The 6,386-nt window shown below is 39.4% G+C and overlaps 1 protein-coding gene across 1 annotated transcript in view; it reads left to right on the top strand.

The window, feature by feature from the left end:
* Positions 1-6,386, top strand: part of PDE11A (phosphodiesterase 11A) — a 565,819-nt gene that overhangs the window by 285,764 nt on the left and 273,669 nt on the right. The window lies entirely within an intron of this gene.

Below are 6,386 nucleotides of genomic sequence, written 5' to 3' on the forward strand. Positions count from 1 at the left end.
CTTTTAATAATAATATTTTTGTGATCTAAGGTACTGATAATTACTGAGCACCATGTAGATGCAGTGCATTTCTTAAACACTAGTGATGTGGGACTGTGTCCTATTTCTATGATATTAATGATAAGAATTAAACATCAGTAAAGAGGATAGAGCATTTTTAAATATTACATCTCCCAGATCATTGTAATTTGAAAGACATTAATAATTTTCCTCCCATGTTCAAACATCTCGACATCAAAGAAACAAAAATCATCAGCCCTAGGCCAACAGACTACATGGTGATAGATGAAAAACAGATTGAAATTGCCAATGTTTTTATTTTGGTTGGATCCACAGTCAACATCCTTGGAATCAGCAGTCAGGAGATTGAGAGACATACATTGGGAAAATCTTCTCTCAGGGACCTCTTGGAAATCCTGAAGTGCAGTGATGTCAGTTTACAAACTAAGGCATGCCTGATTCAAGCCATAGTTTTCCAATCACCTGCTATGAATCTGAGAGCTGGACAGTGAATAAAGATGACATGAGAGGAATTGATGTATTTGAGTTGTGGTGTTGAAGAAGAGTGCTGAGTATCCTATAGACTGCCAAAAGAACAAACGCATATGTCTTAGAGAAAGTTCAACCATAATGTTCCATAGGGGAAAAAATGTTGTGAAGCTTTGTCTTATATATTTTGGACATGTTAGGAGAGGATCTCTTTGGAATGAGACAACATGCTTGGAAAGGTGAAGGATCAGCACAGGAGAAGACGACCCTGGATGAGATGGATTTACACAGTGGTTGAAACAATGGACTTAAATGTGTCGAGGACATTAAGAATGGTACAGGATAAGACAGTTCAGATCTGTTGTTCATTGGGCCACTATGTGTTGTACTCAACTTGCTGGTTGTTAACAACAATGGCATGTGAGTTAACAACCTCAGAAACCCAGTAGAGGGTCAGCTAGCATTTGGTTCCAACTTAATGCCAATGATTTTGAGTTTTAATAATTTTCAAATCACTGTTTAGAGTGTGTCAGAACAGCTTTGTGAAATTGTATTTCTCCTACTTTGCATTATAGACACTAAGAATTATAGAATCTAATGGACTGAGACTCAATGTCAAGAAGACAAAGATTCTCACCGCTGGGCCAATTGGTAGTATCAGGATGGATGGTGAAGAGATTGAGATTGTTCACAGCTTTAGTTTGCTTGGCTCCACAGTCAACACTCTTGGCACCAGCAGCCAGGAAAGTAAAAGATGTATCGCCATGGGAAAGTCTGCTGTTAGGGACCTCTCCAAAGTACTGAAGAGTAATGGTTTCTCTCTGGAGACTAAGGTGTGTCTGATACAGGCCATGGTCTTTGCTATCACTTGTTATGCATCAGAGACTTGGACAATGACCAAGGAGGATAGAAGGAGAATTAATGCCTTTGAGCTGTGGTGCTGGAGAATAGTATTGAGGGTACCATGGACTGCTAGGAAAACAAACAGATTCATCCTAGAAAGAGTTAAACCAGGTGGCTCCTTGGAGGCAAGGATTCTGGGTTTCAGAAGTCTTACCCAAGGTGATATCAAGAACTGTTATTGTTGTTATGTGCCGTCGAGTTGCTTGCGACTCATAGCGACCATATGTACAACAGCCCTAAACTGTTCTTGATATCACCTTGGGTAAGACTTCTGAAACCCAGCTAAGTGTCACCTGGTGTTGCTGTAAGTGGCTGGTGTCTATCACTTAGCAGTATATAGTGATAATCTGCTTTCACAGCCAAGTAAACCCGAATTTTTGCCTTAGTTCTACATTTCCTAGCTTTAAAACCACAGATGAATGTATTGTTGTTGTTATGTGCTGTCGAGTCGCTTGTGACTCATAACGACCCTATGTACAACAGCCCTAAACTCTGATCTGTCCTGTGCCAATCGCACTGACTCTGACACTCCCATCCTGATTATCCCAGTCACTGAGTCAATCCACCTCATAGAGGGCCTTCCTCTCCTGCGCTATCCCTCCATCCTCCCAAGCATGATGTCCCTCTCTAAGGACCGGTCTCTCCTCACAACATGTCCAAAGTATGTTAGATGGAGCCTCAGAATCCTTGCCTCCAAGGAGCCACCTGGTTTAACCCTTTCCAGGACAAATCTGCTTGTTTTCCTAGCAGTCCATGGTATTCTCAATACTCTTCTCCGGCACCACAGCTCAAAGGCATCAATTCTCCTTCTATCCTCCTTGGTCATTGTCCAACTCTCTGATGCATAACAAGTAACTGTGAAGACCATGGCCTGTATCAGACGCACCTTAGTCTCCAGAGAGACGCCATTGCTCTTCAGTACTTTGGAGAGGTCCCTAACAGCAGACTTTCCCATGGCAATGCGCCTTTTAATTTCCTGGCTGCTGGTGCCAAGACTGATGACTATGGAGCCAAGCAAACTAAAGCTGTGAACAATCTCAATCTCTTCACCATCCATCCTGATGCTGCCAATTGGTCCAGTGGTGAGAATCTTTGTCTTCTTGACATTGAGCCTCAATCCATATTGGAGGCTGCAGTCCTTGACACTCTGCAGCAGGTGCTTCAGGTCCTTTTCAGTTTCAGCAAGCAGGGTTGTGTCATCCGTGTAATGCAGGTTGTTGATAAATCGTCCACCAATCCTGACCCCACATTTCTCCTCATAGAGCCCAGCCTCCCGGATAATCTGTTCTGCATATAGGTTGAAAAGGTATGGAGATAGGATGCATCCCTGGTGTACGTCCTTCCCAATTTTGAACCATGCAGTGTTCCCTTGCTCTGTTCTGACGACTGCCTCCTGGTCCAAGTTTAAGTTTCGCATTAGAACGATCAAGTGTTCTGGGATTCCCATTCTTCTCAGAGTCAGCCACAGTTTGTTATGATCTACACAGTCAAATGCCTTTGCATAGTCAATGAAACACAGATAGACATTCCTCTGGTATTCCCTGCTTTCAGCCAAGATCCATCTAACATCAGCTACAATATCTCTAGTCCCACGACCCTTTCTAAACCCAGCCTGGACTTCTGGTAGTTCTCTGTTGATGTGCTGAAGAAGTGGAACATTAAAAATGTGTGCTATGACCAATATGCCTTAACTTCTAATAACCCTGAATGCTAAAATATGATAAATAAGAGTGTGATAAATTGCCCTCAGCCATGACCCTAAAGACAGGTTCATTAACAGTCACATTAAACTGCAGGAACACTTGGAGCATAGGCCTCTTCCTCTGCTACTGACAGCCTGGTTCTGCCACTAATTGCATTCTCTCCCATTACTTTCATGACTATAGAGTTGTTGGCTAACCTTTTAAAACATCCTGATGCCAGTAGGGGATTATTTATACTCCAATCATGGATGTTCTAGACTCTCTGTCCTGCTGGTGTCCCAGCTTTGAATCCCCCTGTCACTGGCTTAGTGACTTAATCTCCTAATTGAAAGACAACTTCAAATGCAGTTGCACAGCTCAAGGCTTCAAGATGAACATATGTTCAAGCAAGCTTACCTGACAAGAAAGAATAAGGAAAGAAGTTTCTCTTTGTGAATTTAAATTCAGACTGACCTCTAGTCAATTAAGCAAAAGGGCAGATAGTACTGGGTACAACTAAGATCAAAATTAGGCTTTTGTTTGGCAGTTATATAAAGAAACGTCTTTCCCAACTAGTCCATTGAGTTCCTGATTTTCTGGATCCTATCGTGGATGAACAATATTCAAGCTGAAAGAAGGGCAATTGACAATTATTTGTTGACAATGAGTACACAGATTGTGGCTATGTTGCAACTTCTTTTGCCAACATAAAGGGCCATTAAAAAAAATTTACTGTCACAGCTATCAGGAGGAGTATGTTAGTTGGTTTTTAAAACATTAAATTTGAGGTGCTTGGGAGTAATTAGGAGGAAGTGTCCAAAAAAGAGTTTGGATACATACATCTGAAACTTGGAGCTCATGATGCTGCTGATACAGATGTGAAAATCATTAATGTATAAATATGTATGTAACTGTAGAAACAGAGTATATGGATAGGAATCACACACCATCTTTTTCCTGTGAGAGTCCCATTCAGCATTTCTACCGTATACCCTACGGTTTAACTCCATGATTTACCAAGCTAACACAGAAAACATCATGCTCCTCAAGCTTTACTTATGCTGTGATTTTTTTTAAAAAAATGGTGTCTTTTTTCTCTACAAGGTGAACTCTTTTTTTGATGTTGTTTTTATTCATTTCTCTTTGTAAATTTTTTTCATCCACACTGTGTTTCTTACAATCATTCTTATACATCATGCCTAATACGATTAATCATCATTGATATATGCCCACTATTACCTAATCTTTTCAGATCCCCAATTGGATCTTTCCTAATTACTCCACCTCCTCCCTCCACTCATGAAACTCTGCAACCTCGTGATTTCCCCACTCCCTACATCAGCCCCTCATACCCTCACCTTCCCTCTCTGGAATTCCATGTGCATGTTGCTAGTTATTCTTCTATTTTTACAATAATGGTCTTACACAGTATTTCTCCTTATAGACCTGAGCTATTTCACTCAGCATAATACTCTCTAGTCTTTCCAGTGTTATACAGTATTATTTCTTCTTACATCATTGCCCCTAAGTGCTGCATGGTATTCCATGGTGATTGTGCCCCAATTTTTCACTCCATTTGTTTGTTGATGAGAATTTGAACTTTTTCCATGTTCTTATTATTGTGAATAATGCTTGTATGAACATCAGTGTACAAATCTCTGTGTCTTGGTTCTGTTTCCCTTGGGGTATATTCCTAGCAATGGAATAGCTGAGTCATATGTAATTTCTGTGTTCAGTTTTTGAAGAAATGCTAAACTGCCTTCCATAATGGTTGGACCACTTTATATTCCCGCCAACAATATATGACAATTCCAATCTCTCCACATTGTCTCCAAACCAAATTGCTTACTGTATCAAGCGAATTCTTATAAACACATCTGAAACCAGCTCAGATCAACTTTTGTGAAGTTTCTCAATACTATTAAAACCCAAACAGAAATAGCCTTTCTTTCTCCTGTTTTGATAGTATTTTGTATATCTTTTCAATAGAGCATTTATTACAATGCTGTTGTTATGTGCCGTTGAATCAAAACTGACTCATAACTCATAATCCTCCAATGGATTTTTAGAGACAGTAAACCACATAAAAGGAGATTACCTGTCTTTCTTCTGCAGAACAACTAGTGGATTTGAATCACAGGGATTTGGTTTGACAGCACAGGTCAAACCAATTCACCTTGCTCAAACCCATTAGAGTCATAATGTCAATCACTCTTGATGAGAGTCTTCCTCTCTTTTGTTAACCTTCTACCTTTTCAAGCTTGATGTGCTTTTCCCAAGGACTGGTTCCTCTTGATGATATGCTCAGAGTAGGTGAAATAAAAGTTCTACCATCTTTACCTGTAAGGAGTAAACTGATTGAATTTTCTTCAGGGAGTATTTGTTTGTTCTTTGGTTAGCTGTTTGAGCAGCCTTTATCACAATGTATTATAGTTATTTGTGAGCTCCTTGAATCTGAGCCTCTCTTACTCACTCCAGTATTCTCCAGAGTTCAGCAGTACACCTAGCACTTAGTAGGATTTACTATTGATCGTTCTTGAAAGAGTGAAATCAGGGAGCCTTCTAAGCAAAGACAATCAGGTAATCTCATGTAAAAAAGAAGCGTCAATATAGGTACGATCTAATGATAATTTTATTCAGCTAATTTTATTCCCTAATCAGCTTTTTTTGAGAGTCTAAAAAAATAAGATAATGTTATTTTCTAATTTAGACTCATTTTTGAGAGTCTAAAATTCTACTTTAGAAAATAAAAAAGATCTGAATAAAATTATCATTACACTGTGCCCATACTAACACTTCTATTTACTTGAGATTGCTTAAATGTCTTCCAAGAGTCTACCTTGATTTCACTCTTTCAAGAATAATCATTGGCAGTCAAGAAATCAAAAGATATATTGCATTGGGGGAAAAAATCTCTTCATATGCCTAAAGAGTAGATGTCTATTTAAAGCCTGAGATTCACCTGATCCAAACCATGGTATTTGCAATAGCTTCCGATACATCTGAAAGTAAGACAGTGAACAAAGAAGACTGAAGAATTGGTGCCTTTGAATTATGGTGTTAGAGAAGAGTATTGAATAGCCTATGGCTACCCAAAGAACAAATATTCCCTGAAGAAAATTCAATCAGTTTACTCCTTACAGGTAAAGATGGTAGAACTTTTATTTCACCTACTCTGAGCATATCATCAAGAGGAACCAGTCCTTGGGAAAAGCACATCAAGCTTGAAAAGGTAGAAGGTTAACAAAAGAGAGGAAGACTCTCATCAAGAGTGATTGACATTATGACTCTAATGGGTTTGAGCAAGGTGAA

This window comes from Elephantulus edwardii, unplaced genomic scaffold (genome assembly GCF_000299155.1).
Source record: "Elephantulus edwardii isolate Elephantulus edwardi_28Jun2011 unplaced genomic scaffold, EleEdw1.0 scaffold00001, whole genome shotgun sequence".
Classification (NCBI taxonomy): Eukaryota; Metazoa; Chordata; class Mammalia; order Macroscelidea; family Macroscelididae; genus Elephantulus; species Elephantulus edwardii.